Source organism: Nycticebus coucang, chromosome X, assembly GCF_027406575.1.
Source record: "Nycticebus coucang isolate mNycCou1 chromosome X, mNycCou1.pri, whole genome shotgun sequence".
NCBI classification, from domain to species: Eukaryota; Metazoa; Chordata; class Mammalia; order Primates; family Lorisidae; genus Nycticebus; species Nycticebus coucang.
The window spans coordinates 91,323,233-91,338,459 of record NC_069804.1 but is presented as its reverse complement, the minus strand read 5'-3'; positions in this window follow the sequence as shown (position 1 = coordinate 91,338,459).

Sequence of the window (15,227 nt, the reverse complement as noted above, 5' to 3'; positions counted from 1 at the left end):
GAGGCATCTCTGTGTAGCTCTGAGGCAGCTTCCATGGCTCCCAGGGCTCTTGCAGCTCCTATGGCTCCCATAGCTCCCCTGGCTCCCATGGCTTGGTGTCTCACACAGCTTGGGTTCATTGGGTGGGTTGGGCTGCTCATGGGGCTCGGGAGACTGGGGTGGCTCAGGGCTTGCAAGCCACCACTCGCTGCTGATTTGCACTTTCATAGATCCAAGCCAGATTGCCTCCCCCACTTTATCTTTCTGTACTACCACTGGATTCACTGCTATAGCGCAGCTTTACTACCGCAGCCCATGTAATGCCTGGTCCTAGCAAAGAATAATAGACATTCTGGTCCCTTGCAGGGCTTGGGCTTCTGGATTGCCAGGCAAGGGGGGAAAGGTGGAATGGGAGTTCAAAATGGCATGAAAAACTATTTGTACAACTTTCATGCCAGGTAAGTGAATGCCCATGCTTACAGCAGGGTCCCTCTGGAGAAGTAGTCTCTACTACCAGCAATTCTCTCCCATGGGATGAGACAAGAAGTCCTCAGTTCATCTCTTGTAGAGCTTTCTCAGCAAGCAAGGAAACTCTCTTGGTGGAGGGGATGGGCATTCATCTTCTTTGGGATGAGTTTTGTACCTGAAATTTGCTTCCTTGGAGTTGCAGCTTGCCTCAGCATAGATGATGGGCAGTTATTATTCTTCTCTCTCAGCTCAGCTCTCGACCTTCAGCTTTATTGGGTACTCTCTGGCCAATATCTTTCCCTCTGGACACAAGCTTCTGTTAAAAGCTGGCTCCAGTCGGCTATCTTCCCCCTTCCCCTAGTTAACAGTTTTATTATGCCTAGATGTCGGAAGAATTTTCTCTCTCATTTTGATTTTGGTTCAAGTTAATTAAAATATGTCTATTAGATGTTTTATTTGAGTTGAGTCATCCTGGGAGTTTTGTAACTATCTGGCATCTGTATTTCTTTGTTTTTCACAATACTTGCGAAATTATCCAGAATGATGTCTTGTACTAAAGCTTCCATGATTTTAGGACTCCCTCCTTCTCTTTAAGAGACACTTATGATTCTCATGTTTGTACACTTTGTGTATTTACTTATCTCTCTATGATATTGCTCTGTTTTTCATCTTTTCTTTTCTGCCTCTTTAAATGATTGAGTTACTTCAAAAGTCTTGTCTTTGAGAACTGAGATTATTTCTTCTCCATGTTTTATCTATTGCTGATATATTCTACTGCTTTCTGAAACTCCTTAACTGCTTCTTTCAATTCCTTAAGATCTGCTATATCTTTCCTAATTATGTCCAGATCTTTGGTGACTCTGTCTTTAATTTTGTTTATTTATTGAGACTAATTTTTGACTTCTTTTACTATCTTCTCTTCAAATCCATTCATCTTATTTGCCATCCATATTCTGAATTATATTTCTGTGGTTTCAACAGATGTCTTTATGGATGGTATCTACTCTTATATATCATGTTGCCGGTGTTCTTCTGCTGATTCTCCTCTGTGTGTGCTTTCAGTTTATTTATTTGTTTATTTGAATGTTTAAGCTGGAATATTAGGGTGTCCCTAATTTTTTTTTGAGAGATATTTTGGTTGGGTTCATATAAGCAGCTCGCAGGAGTCATTTGGGGTTTGGAAGTCAGAGCCTGGGCTGACCTAGTGGCTCACCTATCTGTCAGCAGTGGTGCTTCTTAACTGGCTCTGGGTCCCTTTTGATGGCTGGTCAAGTGACGACATTTTAGCCCTGAATCTCAGAGATCACCACACCCTTTATAGTACTTGCCAATGCTTAGTGAATGGCAAGTCCTTGTTCCACCATATGCTCAGTGGTTGTTAGGGCTGTTAAGCTGCCTGATCCAGTAGGCTGGTATCAGTTTTATAGGCCCCAAAGACAGGGATATGGACACATATTCTAGGACTTGTTGATGTGAGGTGGCTACATATTTTCAACCACTCAGTAAACTGTTAGGTATATTTCTTTTTTTTTTTAAATTTTTTTATTAAATCATAACTGTATACAATGATATGATTATGGGGCATCATACACTCACTTCATAAACCATTTGACACATTTTTATCACAGTGGTTAACATAGCCTTTCCGGCGTTATCTCAGTTACTGTGCCAAAACATTTACATTCTACATTTACCACTAACCTGAGGACCTGATTTCAAGGTCAGTGTACCCAAGATGAGGGATTACCCCCTTTTCCAGGGTCTGCCAAAGAAAAGAGGCTGCTTGTTGCATGCCCAGCTTGGTCATCAGGGATTTAGGGCTATTTGTATTCTAAGACAAAAGGCTGATATCAGTTTCAAAGACTCTGTGGTATGGAGTTTACCATGCCCATTCGAGGTCCTATCAAAATCATGCAGCAGTTTGTTGCTGCATTTATCCACTGAGAAAGATTTTAAGGGCTTGGAAACTAGAGCTGAAATCAGATCAAAGTCCCAGGATGTGAAGCTCATCTCTCCCTTTCACCACTGACTGTTTAAGTGAGCCATTGCTTTCCCCTGTGGCCCTTCCCACAAACAGCCACCCAATCTCCTCTTGTGGGCTACATGATGTGGGGAGGTCCCTGAATATAAGTGTTGTCTTCTCTAAGCAGGGTCAGATGAGACTGCAGGTAGGGCCTCCAGGTGGCACTCCTATGCCAGGAGCAGCTTATGGACAGAAGGCAGAACTATCCCAGAGGGTGGAGCCAGAGCAGACCAGGTGAGAGCCAGGCACAGCCACAGTATCACTCCCACCAACCATAGACTCAAAAAGGCTCAACTTTTCCCTGTGGTTTGGGAAATCTTCAGCTTCTAGTGTGCCTCTCAGGGTTTCCCAGAACTGGGTTGCCCATACCTTGGTCCACACCTTTCAAAGTTAGTAGGGGCAGAGCTAGGGGCAAAACTTCCAGGTAGAGTCCCCAGGCCAGGGGTAATGCACAGATAGGGGACCTAACTGCCCCAGTGCAAAGGGACAGTTCCAGACTGGTAAGAGCCAGGCACAAAGTGTTAGCCCCACCAGCAACAGATCTTAGACTTTCTTCTGCAGTTGCAGGAGAAGCAACAACTTTCTCCCCACGGCTTCCCAGCTTGGGTGGTCTGAGGCTGGGCCCACTTCTCTCCAAACTGATAGGATGGAGCTGAGGCCTCCAGGTGAAGTCCATGGAGTTAGGGCAGTGTGCATATAGCAGTTTGAACAGCTCCAGAGGGCAGGGACAGATCCAATCTGGAAAGAGCCACAATCACTGGAACACCAGTCTTGCCAATGTTAGTAAAATCGAGTCACTGTTTACTCTAAGTTCACAGTATGTTGGAGTTCCCAGTTGAGGCCTTACAATGCTGAGGTCCCCTGAATTTCCACCTGATGTGGGTGGAGGCAGGACCCACTTTGCTTCACTTGTCCTTCACCCTCTCTGCTCTTCAAGCAGTTGTTCCCATAGGATTCTAGTGAGAGAGAACCTGGACACCAAATGGTTTGTTTATGAAGTCACTATGGGGGAGAAGAAAAGTACAGACTCCCCTCACTATTCTAGAGCCTGTAGTTGGAGCACTTCATCCAAGATGCTTGACTTGAATTAGTATTCCCCGGATTTGCCAGCACAGAGCAAAATTGAGCCTCAGTAGAGAGCAGTCTGTTCTGTTGCTAAAGAAAATGGGGAAAATGGGCTATGGCTACATGCTTGCTGGAGCCAAAGTTGTTTTATATTCTGGTGGTCAGGAGAGGGGTTCAGCAGAGGCCAGGTCTATGTACAGAAGGCTGGGTTTTAGGTCTCTCCTGGTGCTCTGCCATGGGGTGAGTATTCCTCAGGTTTGCTGCTTGTGGAAAGCCCCTGGGTAGGGAGAAGGGTCCTTGGAAGATTCCCCCTTATCCTACTGTTCATCTTCAGGCTCTGCTAAATCTGGTCCACTCCATAATTGTTCTCTGCTCTGTCTTTTCTTCTTTCTCATCATCTTTGCAGTTTCTCACATTGGTGTCGCTGAATGCCTATATCTCTTCTACCCCACATTATCAATTTCTCTAAGTTCACTTTAGTCCAGTCTTCCTCCTTATAGCTGTAACAGTCCAACTGAGAGCTGGATCTAGTTATCCATATTGTCCCCTCTTGGAAATGTATGTTTCACACATGAGCTACAAAATATGAATTGTGTAGCTTTGATGATTTTGCATATGAATTAAATGATCATATATTTGCCTTTAAAACCAGTATGGAACAATATAAAGTTGAAATGTAAAACTAATGAGAAAATTTTAAAATTTTGTATTATTTTTTACTAAGATTTACTTTAAATAGAAAAATAGACAGAACATTGCACATAGAAAAAGAATCCATAAAATAAAGACTACACACAAATACACACACTTATATATATTTACAAATATACATATTTGGAAGTCTCATTTCCAATAACTTGAGGTCCTCTCCACTGTCGTGATTACATTAGAATTTAAGAAACTTATTTGGCTTCTGGATTGGAAAATGTGAAATGGGTTATTATTTTCCAATTTAACATGGTTGCTGCTAACCCCATTACTAGGACATTGAATTTCATGATCTCTGTGACTCAGTTCCTAGTGTGAGATATGTGATCTTTTCTGAGGTCTGAACCATAAGGCCTCATGTACCACTTTCATAGGCACACCTCAGTGAGGCCCACTTCCTCGAGAGACAGTTTATTGAAATATATGACTTAATACAAGCCTGTAAAATTGTCTTTCTCAGAATAGGGGAATTCCTTTCTTTATCTGTTTACTTCACAGATATTTATTCCTCAAATTATACAAGGAAGGAAGAGAACTGCCACTCTGGCAACTTATTTATACCCTACAATGTATACCTCTAAGGCAGGGAACCAGAAACTGAAAATGTGAATTGAAAGGGGGAAAATATGAAATATCATAGAAAAATAAGGTAAGTTATGTTTCAAAACTTTCTTTTCTTATAAGTTTATGGTAAGTAGAGACCTTTATGAAAGTAATTATTAGCTCACGATTATTCAAGTCTACCTTTATTAGCAGATATCATAGCACCAGTATATTTATGTCAAAATAATTAAGGTTTTAGAGAATTTTTTAAAAGACGATACACAGAGACAAAATGTTCATTTATCATAATTCTTGATTATAAAAAAAAGATAAAAGAAACTGTCTGGTAAAGCTGCTATAAAACAGCTGCTGAATAGTCAATACACACTTAAAAATCTACAGAAAAATTGTTATTACCCTGAGACATTACTGTATTTCCTGATGACTTCCAGGAGTTTATGGTTGAGTCTCTGGGGTTTTCTAAGTACAAGATCATAATATAAGAAAAGAGGGAGCTTGATCTCCTCTGCCCTCATTTGGATGTCCTTTATATCCTTCTCTTATATGATTGCATTAGCTAGAACTTCCAGAACTATGTTGAATAATAGGGGCGATAGTGGACTTCCTTGCCTGGTTCCAGTTCTAAGCGGAAAAGCTTTTAGTTTATACCATTCAGTATTATGTTTTTTTTTTTATATATATATTTTTATTTTTATTTTTATTAAACCATAGCTGTGTACATTAGTATGATCATGGGGCACCATACACTTGGTTCATAGATTGTTTGACACATTTTCATCACATTAGTTAACATAGCTTTTGTAGCATTTTCTTATTTTGCTAAGACCTTTACATTCCACGTTTACTAGGATTCACATATACCCTTGTAAGATGCACCACAGTATTATGTTAGCTGTAGGTTTGTCATAGATGGTTTAAATCAGCTTAAAAAATGTGCCACCTATGACTATTTTCTTATGTTCTTGTTAGAAAAGGATGATGAATTTTGTCAAATGTTTTTTCTACATCTATTGAAAAGATCATAGGGTCTTTGTTTTTGCTTCCATTGGTATGGTGTATTACATTTATGGATTTGCATGTGTTAAACCACAAATCAGTAGCTTTTGTATATGCCAAGGATAATGAAGCTGAGAAGCAAGTCAAGTGCATAGTTCTCGGGTGGTGCCTGTGGCTCAAGGAGTAGGATGTCGGCCCCATATACCGAGGTGGCAGGTTCAAACTTGGCCCCAGCCAAAAACTGAAAAAAATAAAAAATAAAACAGAACACAATTCTCTTCACAGTAGTTTCAAAGAAAATGATATACTTAGGAGTATATCTAACAAAAGAAGTGAAAGATCTTTTCAAAGAGAATTATGAAATCCTAAGAAAAGAAATTGCAAAAGACACTAATAAATGGTAGAACATACCATGCTCTTGCTGGGAAGAATCAGCATTGCTGAAATGTCTGTTCTACCCAAAGCAATTTACAGATTCAATGCAATCCCCATTAAAATAAGCATATTGCAAAGGTAGAAGTCAAATTTATCAAGTATAGAACATAAATGTCTTAACACATTGTTTAAGTAAATGAGGTGAAAGCTATGTTAATTAGTTGGATGTAAGCACTCCAATTTGTACAAAAAATCAAGACATTGAACACCACAAAGGCATAAATGTATTCATGACCTATGTGTTTATGACTTAATAAAATAAAAAATATAAAATAAAATACCAACATCATATTTTGAAGGACTGAAAAAATAGTACGCTGTTTTATATAGAACCAGAAAATAACACGTATACGTAAGGCTATACTTAGTAACAAAAACAAAGTAGAAGGCATCATCCTACCAGACTTCAGGCTATATTACAAGTCCATGGTAATCAAAACAGCATGTTATTGGCACAAAAATAGAGACATAGATATATGGAACAGAATATAAAACCAAAATGAAACCAGTCTCTGCTTGCCATCTGATCTTTGATAAAGCAAACAAAAGCATACAGTGGGGAAAAGAATCCTCATTCAACAAATGTTGCTGGGAGAACTGGGTAATCACATGTAAAAGACTGGAACTCGATGGACACCTTTCACCCCTTACAAAAAATTGACTCAAGATGTATAAGAGACTTAAATCTAACACAAAGAATGATGAAAATCATAGAAGAAAGTATGGGGAAACCTTTTGATGATGTTGGACTGGAGAAAGATTTTATGACAAAGTCTTCAGAGGCCATGCTAGCAACAACAAAAATTAACAAATGGTACTTAATTAAGCTGAAAAGCTTCTGCACAGCTACGGACACAAGTAAAGCAAAAAGACAACCTTCAGAATGGGAAAAGATGTTTGCAGGGTATCAATCTGACAAAGAGTTGATAATTAGAATCTATAGAGAAATTGAATTAATCAACAGAAAAAGAGGAAACAATCCAATCTTCCTCTAGGTAAGAGATATGAACAGAACCTTCTCTGACAAAGACAGATGAGTGGCTAACAAACATATGAAAAAATGATTATCCCTGATCATCAGAAAAATGCACATCAAAACAATTCCAAGAGATCACCTAACCCCAGTCAGAATAGTCCACATCAAAAAGTCTCAAAGCTTCAGATGCTGGCATGGATGTGGAGAGAAGGGAACAGTTTTACACTGCTGGTGGAACTGCAGAGTAATATAGCCTTTTTGGAAGGAATTATAGAGAATCCTCAAATAACTCAAATTAGGCATTCCATTTGTTCCTGCAATCTCATAACTAGGCATATACCCAGAGGAAAAAAAAAAATCATTTTAACATAAGGACCTTTGCCCTAGACTGTTTATTACAATTCAATTTACAATTGCCAAAGCGTTAAAACAACCTAAATGCCCACCAATCTAGGAATGGATTAACAAGCTGTGGTATATGTATACCAGGGAATACTATCCAGACATTAAAAAAGACGGTGACTTTACATCTTTTTTCTTAACCTGGATGGAGAAGGAACACATTTTTCTTAGTAAAGCATCACAAGAATGGAGAAGCAACAATCCAATGTATTCAATTCTAATATGATGACAGTAGATGAGCTGTAATACAAGGTGAAGAGTAGGGGAATGAGGGAGCTGGGAGAAGGGAGGAGGGAAGGGGATGGGGGTTAACAATACATGGCACATCTCTTGGGTGTGAGATAAAATTATAAGAGGGACTTTACCTAACAACTGCAATCAGTGTAATACAATTCTTTGTACCCTCAATGGCTCCCAAACAATAAGAAAAGAAAAATTATTACTTAAAATTACATTTTAACGGTGTGGTTATAAGTAAAGGAAAAATAAATAGGCCAATATTATGTCTTTAGGGTACAAACTGAGGCACTGGTCAGAAGTGTTACGTTCTGAAGAATTTATCAGGACATCTCTAATAAAACAAAATGCTCCAAGAAAAATATTCTAATTATGAGCATCTACTAAAAAAATCTCTTGTTCTATCAAGCAGGAGTAAGTGGCTATTGTCAGTTTATGTTGTCTTTAAGAGCAGAGACATTGCAATGAATTTGGACATGTGAAAGTGGTAGGACAGAGATGCCAATTAATTGTAACTTTTCTTGCAGAGAACAAATAATAATAGTGTTCAGTGGGCCTAATGCAGCCACACACAAACCCTTTCCCCTCTTTCTCCTCCTTCTCTCTTCCTAAAACAAAGACCCAAAGAATCCTGTTAGCTCACCCCCTGAGAAGTTTGTACCAAAAGACCCTATGTTTTACAAGCAAGCTGTAAAATGTGCCCACCCACCCCCAATGGCCCATATAAAAGGGGCCTGTAACTTCCCCAGGGTGCAGACTCCATCTTTGCACTGCCCAGGTGGGTCACCCTCCCCTTTCAATAAAACTATCCTAAACATCCCCTCTGCAGCTTCTCTCTGGGTGCCATCTTTTATGTATTTCAAATAGTTCCAGAAACCCAGGACTGGTGGCTGACTGATGGCTGACTACTGGCCTTCCTAGTAACCCCAATTATATCCTAGTCCAGTTATGCCCATACTCAACGCTGCTGACCTGCCTGTTGCGGAATCCTAGTGCCCTAACTGCCATTCAAATGTGAGTAAGGTCTCTAGCTTCAAGAAGAACACCGCTCAGCTCACTCCTTCACTTGTCCCATGCTTCTATGTTCACATGTCCCCCTTAACACTGTGCTCTCTTTTGAGGTCAGAGACCTCTAATCATTTTCTTTTTTTTATTTTAACTTCAAGCCCAGCATTGCACTGTTGCTGTCCACCAGCCCAATCAATTACATAGAGATATCACTGCAGACAGAATGATTAATTAAGGGAAGACTGAGGCTCACTCAGGCCTACAGCCCCTGTTCATCTTTATTCACTGTATTATATATTCAAACTCATCAGATAAGAATAAGCAAGAATAAAAAAAAAAGCATTAATTAAGACTGCCATAAAAAAGTTCTCTTCAGCATAAATGTTGCAAAGCACATACATGTCATTTCTAAGTCTGAAGCACATAACTTGAAGATAAACTACAAGGACACCAGGTTATAGATTTCTGTTTGCCCACCTCCCTAACAAGTTAAACGGAACTTTTGTGTAATTTGAAGTTAGGGAATGAAGAGTAACAGTTCAGCTCCAGACATGTGCTAAATCTCCAGCTACAACTTGGCGGGGACCTCAGGGAATCATATCTCAAGGCCTTTTCAGCTAGCAGGGAAGAATTAACCCCTGCATCTTTGCTGCTTTAGCAAGCAGGGAGGAATTAACCCCCGAGTCTCGCTTATGGCCGAGAATGGAATTTTCATGTTTTAGGTTCTCATACTTCAAGGAGCACATATGAGACAAAGCCACCTTTCTGGTGTGCTGAGAACTGTGCCCCTTCATTGCACATTGTTTTCAGATTTGTAGACCTCAGGGACCTTACGTTCTCTGAGAAAAAATAGGGATATCTAACCTTTCTTAGTTTCTCTTCATTTTTTACTCCTGGTTCTTAGGAACAACAGACACCTTTCTTTTTTTCCACTGAGGTAGGGGAAGGATATCTGAGAAATGGGAGCATGTCCTTCCATTCCCCTCAACAGAGACACCCTGGAGGTGTCTCCTTCATCCTCAGTACAAATTAGAGAATGAGACCTTTAATATCTATATCTTGAAGAACTTAAATACTTTCCTCCCCTAAAATGGCAGATGGAACAAAATCCCCTATTTTCAGGCCTTTCTTGCCCTTTGTTATTACCTCCCCTATACAAATTGTCAATCCATCACCTCCCCCTCTGTGGTCTTTAGGGATTTCTCCAGCTCCTATCACTCCTCTACTTCCTAATCCACCCCTAGAGGCACATGTCCCTCTGCTCTTCTGCAGTATGGCATTCCCAGGACTTCTCATGGCTTCCCCTCACACCCAACAGCCACTTGCCCCTCCCCCTAACATTGGTGGGGCTGCTGGCACAAGAAGCAGAGCTGCAAGGATGCAGATATGGTGGCGCCCACAGATGTGGCAGCTCCCTGTGGCTCCTGCTGAAGTAGCACAGGAAACCATGCACACTCCATAGGCCAAAGCCAACACAAGCATGGGTGCACAGGCCAGGGCAAGGTCCCAGGCCTGGCAGCCACCTAACACCTTGCCCTTCATGGACTTCTCTCTGCCACACTGCCAACTTACCTCTGTATCCCAAGGGCTTCCCTATCTAATCACTGCCCATGAACTTCCCTCCACCCACCAGCTTCAGATGGAGAGAGGATAGAGAAAGAGAAAAAATGGGACTGATGCCAGCCACCGAAGCAGACAAGTTTTTCAACAATGGCTGCCATTTTAAAATTTCACCAGTGATAGTTACTCAAAAGACTCAAAGGAGAAGACAAAACCCTTCTACAGACTGGAGCCTTGCTCACCACTACAACTCTGAGCTCCTAAATTAAAATGCCCGTACAGGCATCTTTCACTAGAACCCAGAATTATTTCTTCTCAACCAAGGAGAAAGTCACGAGAACGGAGAGTATAATCATCTTAAAACAGAAGATTATATTCATCTTCTGATATCAGTGGTTCCCATAATTGTCACGGAATAGTTTTCAACTGACCAAACAGTCTTATTTGAAAATGGGCTCAACTTTATCACACGAACACGACCCTAAGTAATTTACTCTAATACAGAACACCTGCAGTTTCTACATCAACAAGTATGATATGGTCTGGTCTGAGAGGGCATCACTTGGCTCTGAGAACAAGCTACCTACCTACACTCTCAAAATGGCTCAATAGCTCATGGAGACATTGGATCTTATCCTTCTTTGTCCCCCTCTCTGAAATTCTCCTGTTATTAAACATTTCCCCTTGTGTCATACAATTACTGTCCTCCTTTATTCAATACGGAGTAAAAAAAGGTGACAGCTGCAGTTGTAACTCAATTCCTATTACTCCCCAAACCCTCTCTCAATGTATCCCAAACCTGTGAAGCCCTACCAACACCCAACTCATCACATTGAAGACAACTATGACACTATCAAGCCACAAGCAGTTTCAGAAGACAGACCATTGTCCTCATCACCCCTTTTAAAAAGAGTCAGGAATGTTGGGGGCCTAACAGAGCCACACACAAACCATTTCCTTTCTTCTCCCTCCTCCTCTCCTCCTGAGGCAAAAACACAAAGGATCTGGCTAGCCCATCCTCTGAGAAGTTTATGCCAAAAGAACCTAACTTTCCAAGACAGCTGTGGAAAGTGCCTAAACCCCTATGGCCCCATATAAGGGGGGTATCTAACTGCCTCCATGTGAAGACTCTATCTTTGCACTGTCCAGGCAGGTCACCCTCCCCTTTCAATAAATCTGGCTTGGACATCTCCTCTGCAGCCTAATCTCTGGGTGACATGGTTTACACCATTTAAATAGAAGAGGAGGCTATAGTTTGACAAAATGAAATAGCAGCATCTAAAATATTTTGTGGGAGGCAGTGAGCAGGTTAATAACTGGAATGATAGTCAAATTGGCTAAAATTCAGGAAGCATAGACACATAGATTAAGATAAACTATTGCCTAATGACCCTTTGTGATTAGTTTTCATAGGTTACCTAGTTTAGGTATAAAATGAGCTATTAGGAAACTAATACAAAAATAGATTTGTATGTAGATATAGTAACATGGGTGGATATTAAACAGAGGTAAAAAATTACAGAGGCATTATAAAATTTATAATGTAATACTATGAATATAAATTAAAATGCCCACAATACAATAATATACATTTTGCACAGTTTGTAAGAGATCAATAAAATCATATCCATTAAACAATTTGAAAATGTTACCTACTTTGTAGATTTGTATATGAGTTAGATATGGAGATAAATAAACTCATAGATTATGTAAATATGGCAAAGTCACATAAGTAACCTGCGTCACTCTTTGCAAATTGAATCAGTAAGAATAATACCAATACCTGTTTAATATAATTATGAGGCTCAATCATGTAACAAAAGAAAATATTTAGATTTCCTAGTATAAAATGACATTTGTTAACTGGGAGATAACCTCAGTGATTCTATTTTTGGAAAGATGGCCAAGATAACTCTTAAGAAATCTGGTCAGAAGGTGGTGCCTGTGGCTCAGTGAGTAGGGTGCCAGCCCCATATACTGAGGGTGGTGGGTTCAAACCCGGCCCCGGCCAAACTGCAAAAAAATAGCCAGTTGTGGTGGGCACCTGTAGTCCCAGCTACTTGGGAGGCTGAGGCAACAGACTCACCTAAGCCCAAGAGCTGGAGGTTGCTGTGAGCTGTGATGCCACAGCACTCTATCTAGGGTGATAAAGTGACACTGTCTCTAAAAAAAAAAAAAAGAAAGAAAAGAAATCTGGTCAGCAGGCTATAGGCAGAAGTGGGGTTTCAATACATCAAAATCATGGGACAATAGTGTATTTGAGAGAATAAATATCAAGAAATTAGGCAAAAGATGTGGGGTTTTCTGTATAAATATAAAGATATTGAGGTAGTTATAAACAAATTTTGAACCCATATGTAAAAGGCCAATAAATTAGGGTAAGATTTAATTGTTGTGAAAAAGGAATATGATGGAAAGCTTAACCATATTATTCAAATTATGACTCCTGAAGCATAAATTTTACATTTTATGTGCATATAAAACTGGTTTAATTTGACTATATAGGAGGGGAAAATGGGCATGGCTAGCAGCAAAGAGAGAATCTAGAACATGTATGACTCAAACAATTAAAATTAAACTTAACACTATTATTATAGGTAGAATATCAGTCAAAAACTGCTACTTTTTCTAGAGAAATAAAACTTTTCTCTAATGGAGGTTTTGATGTTTTTTTTTTTTTTTTTTTTTTTTTTTTTTTGCAGTTTCTGGCCAGGGCTGGGTTTGAACCTGCCACCTCTGGCACATGGGGCTGGCACCCTACCCCTTTGAGCCACAGGCACTGCCCGAGGTTTTGATTGATTAATGATCTGAAACTCCAAGGAAATTATGTTTTTGTTTTTGTTTTTGTTTTTTCTTTTTTTTCCCCCCAGGATCTTACTCTGCTGCCTGGCCTAGAGTCGGATGGTATCATATACCTCATTGCACCCTCAAAATCTTTGGCTCAGGTTATTGTTCAGCCCCTGCCTCTGAGTAGCTGGAAAAGCAGCTGCCCACCACCATGCCAAGCTAATATTTCTAATTTTTTGTAGATGTGGGATCTCACTCTTGCTCAGGCTGATCTCAAACTCCTGGCCTCAAGAAATACTCCTTCCTTTGTCTCCCAAAGTTCTAGGATTACAGGCATGAGGCACTGTGCTGAGCCCAGGAAAATCTTTTAACTTTATGTCTTGTGAAATGGAATGAGTTTCAAAACAATGTTATAAAGTAGCTTTGGAAGTTATATTGAATGATAAAGCACATAAACGTGGGTTTTTGAAATACAAAGGATTGGATTTGAATTTTGGCACTAACTCTATATTTTCCATTGCTGCTATTAGAAATTAGCACAGAACTGGGTATTAAAAATACAAAATTTTATTATCTTGTAGTTTGAAACTCCACCACAGTTTTAATGAGGCTAAACATTTTTCCAATTGTATCTAAATGATTATATGTTTTTAAAAAAAAGTTAGAAGAAGTACATTGAAAACATGGCTTAAGGAGCTGCATGGACCATCTCTCCAGAGAAACAACCATAACTGATTTTATATATATATATATATATATATATATATAAATAAATGTGCATATAAAACTGGTTTATATATATATAAAATAATTTAAAGTCTCTACATTTTCTTAAATGTATACAGTAAATAGAGAAACATATATTCAAGAATATCTACTAAATCTTGGTATGAACAATGAGAGTTTGTGATATTTGCTCTTCTTTTTTTTTTTTTTTTTGTAGAAACAGAGTCTCACTTTATGGCCCTCGGTAAAGTGCCGTGGCCTCACACAGCTCTCAGCAACCTCCAACTCCTGGGCTTAAGCGATTCTCTTGCCTCAGCCACCCGAGTAGCTGGGACTAAAGGCTCTCGCCACAATGCCCAGCTATTTTTTGGTTGCAGTTTGGCTGGGGTTGGGTTTGAACCTGCCACCCTCAGTATATGGGGCCGGCGCCTTACCGACTGAGCCACAGGCGCCGCCCGAGAGTTTGTGATATTTGAACCAAATTTATTTTTCATTCCATGCAGCTCAGTATAATAGAAGCTATACTCTTGGGAAGTGACAACTTAGAAAGCAGCACTCTCAGTCTCCTCAAGTCCATGTCTAGGATCTTGGTTTCTCAATGGGAGGAGCAAGCTGACAGCATTTGTCATCCCCTCCAGTTCTGAGTTGCAGAAGTTCTATTCCAGGCAAGCACATCTCTTTTTCAACTTTCTTCCATGTGAGTGCATACTCACATGGAAGAAATTTGATTCAACATGAGGACCCCATTTGTTCTCACCCGAACTTGCTCAAAGGTTAAGATTCCATGATAAGAGATGCAACCTGAGAAAACACAAGTCTATCACCTCTATTCAGATTCCTGCTTATAGAGCAGAAGTATTATTCTGGAGAAACCAAGCCACTAAACACACATGCAGCTTCATAACAGTGATCAAGATTTCTGTCTAAGAGGAGAGGCAGATCACGGGAACATAAATATATAAGACTCTCCCTTAGGGGAATAACATTATTTGGAACAGTTGTGAGAAAATTCAAAACTAAGATTTCTTTTAAATACAACAGAGATTTCTGTCATGATAATTAAAAAGGCGATGGCATCTCCATGACAGGAAAGAGTGGAATAGTAGGCCAGGTATAAATTTAGCAGAGAGAAACTGAAAAACCAGACAGCTAACAAGAGCCATACTGTAGTCTTTGTAAGCCTTGAAAACTTCTTAAAATAGTATTCCTTTTTTTTTTGTAGAGACAGAGTCTCACTGTATGGCCCTCGGGTAGAGTGCCATGAGGTCACATGGCTCACAGCAACCTCTAACT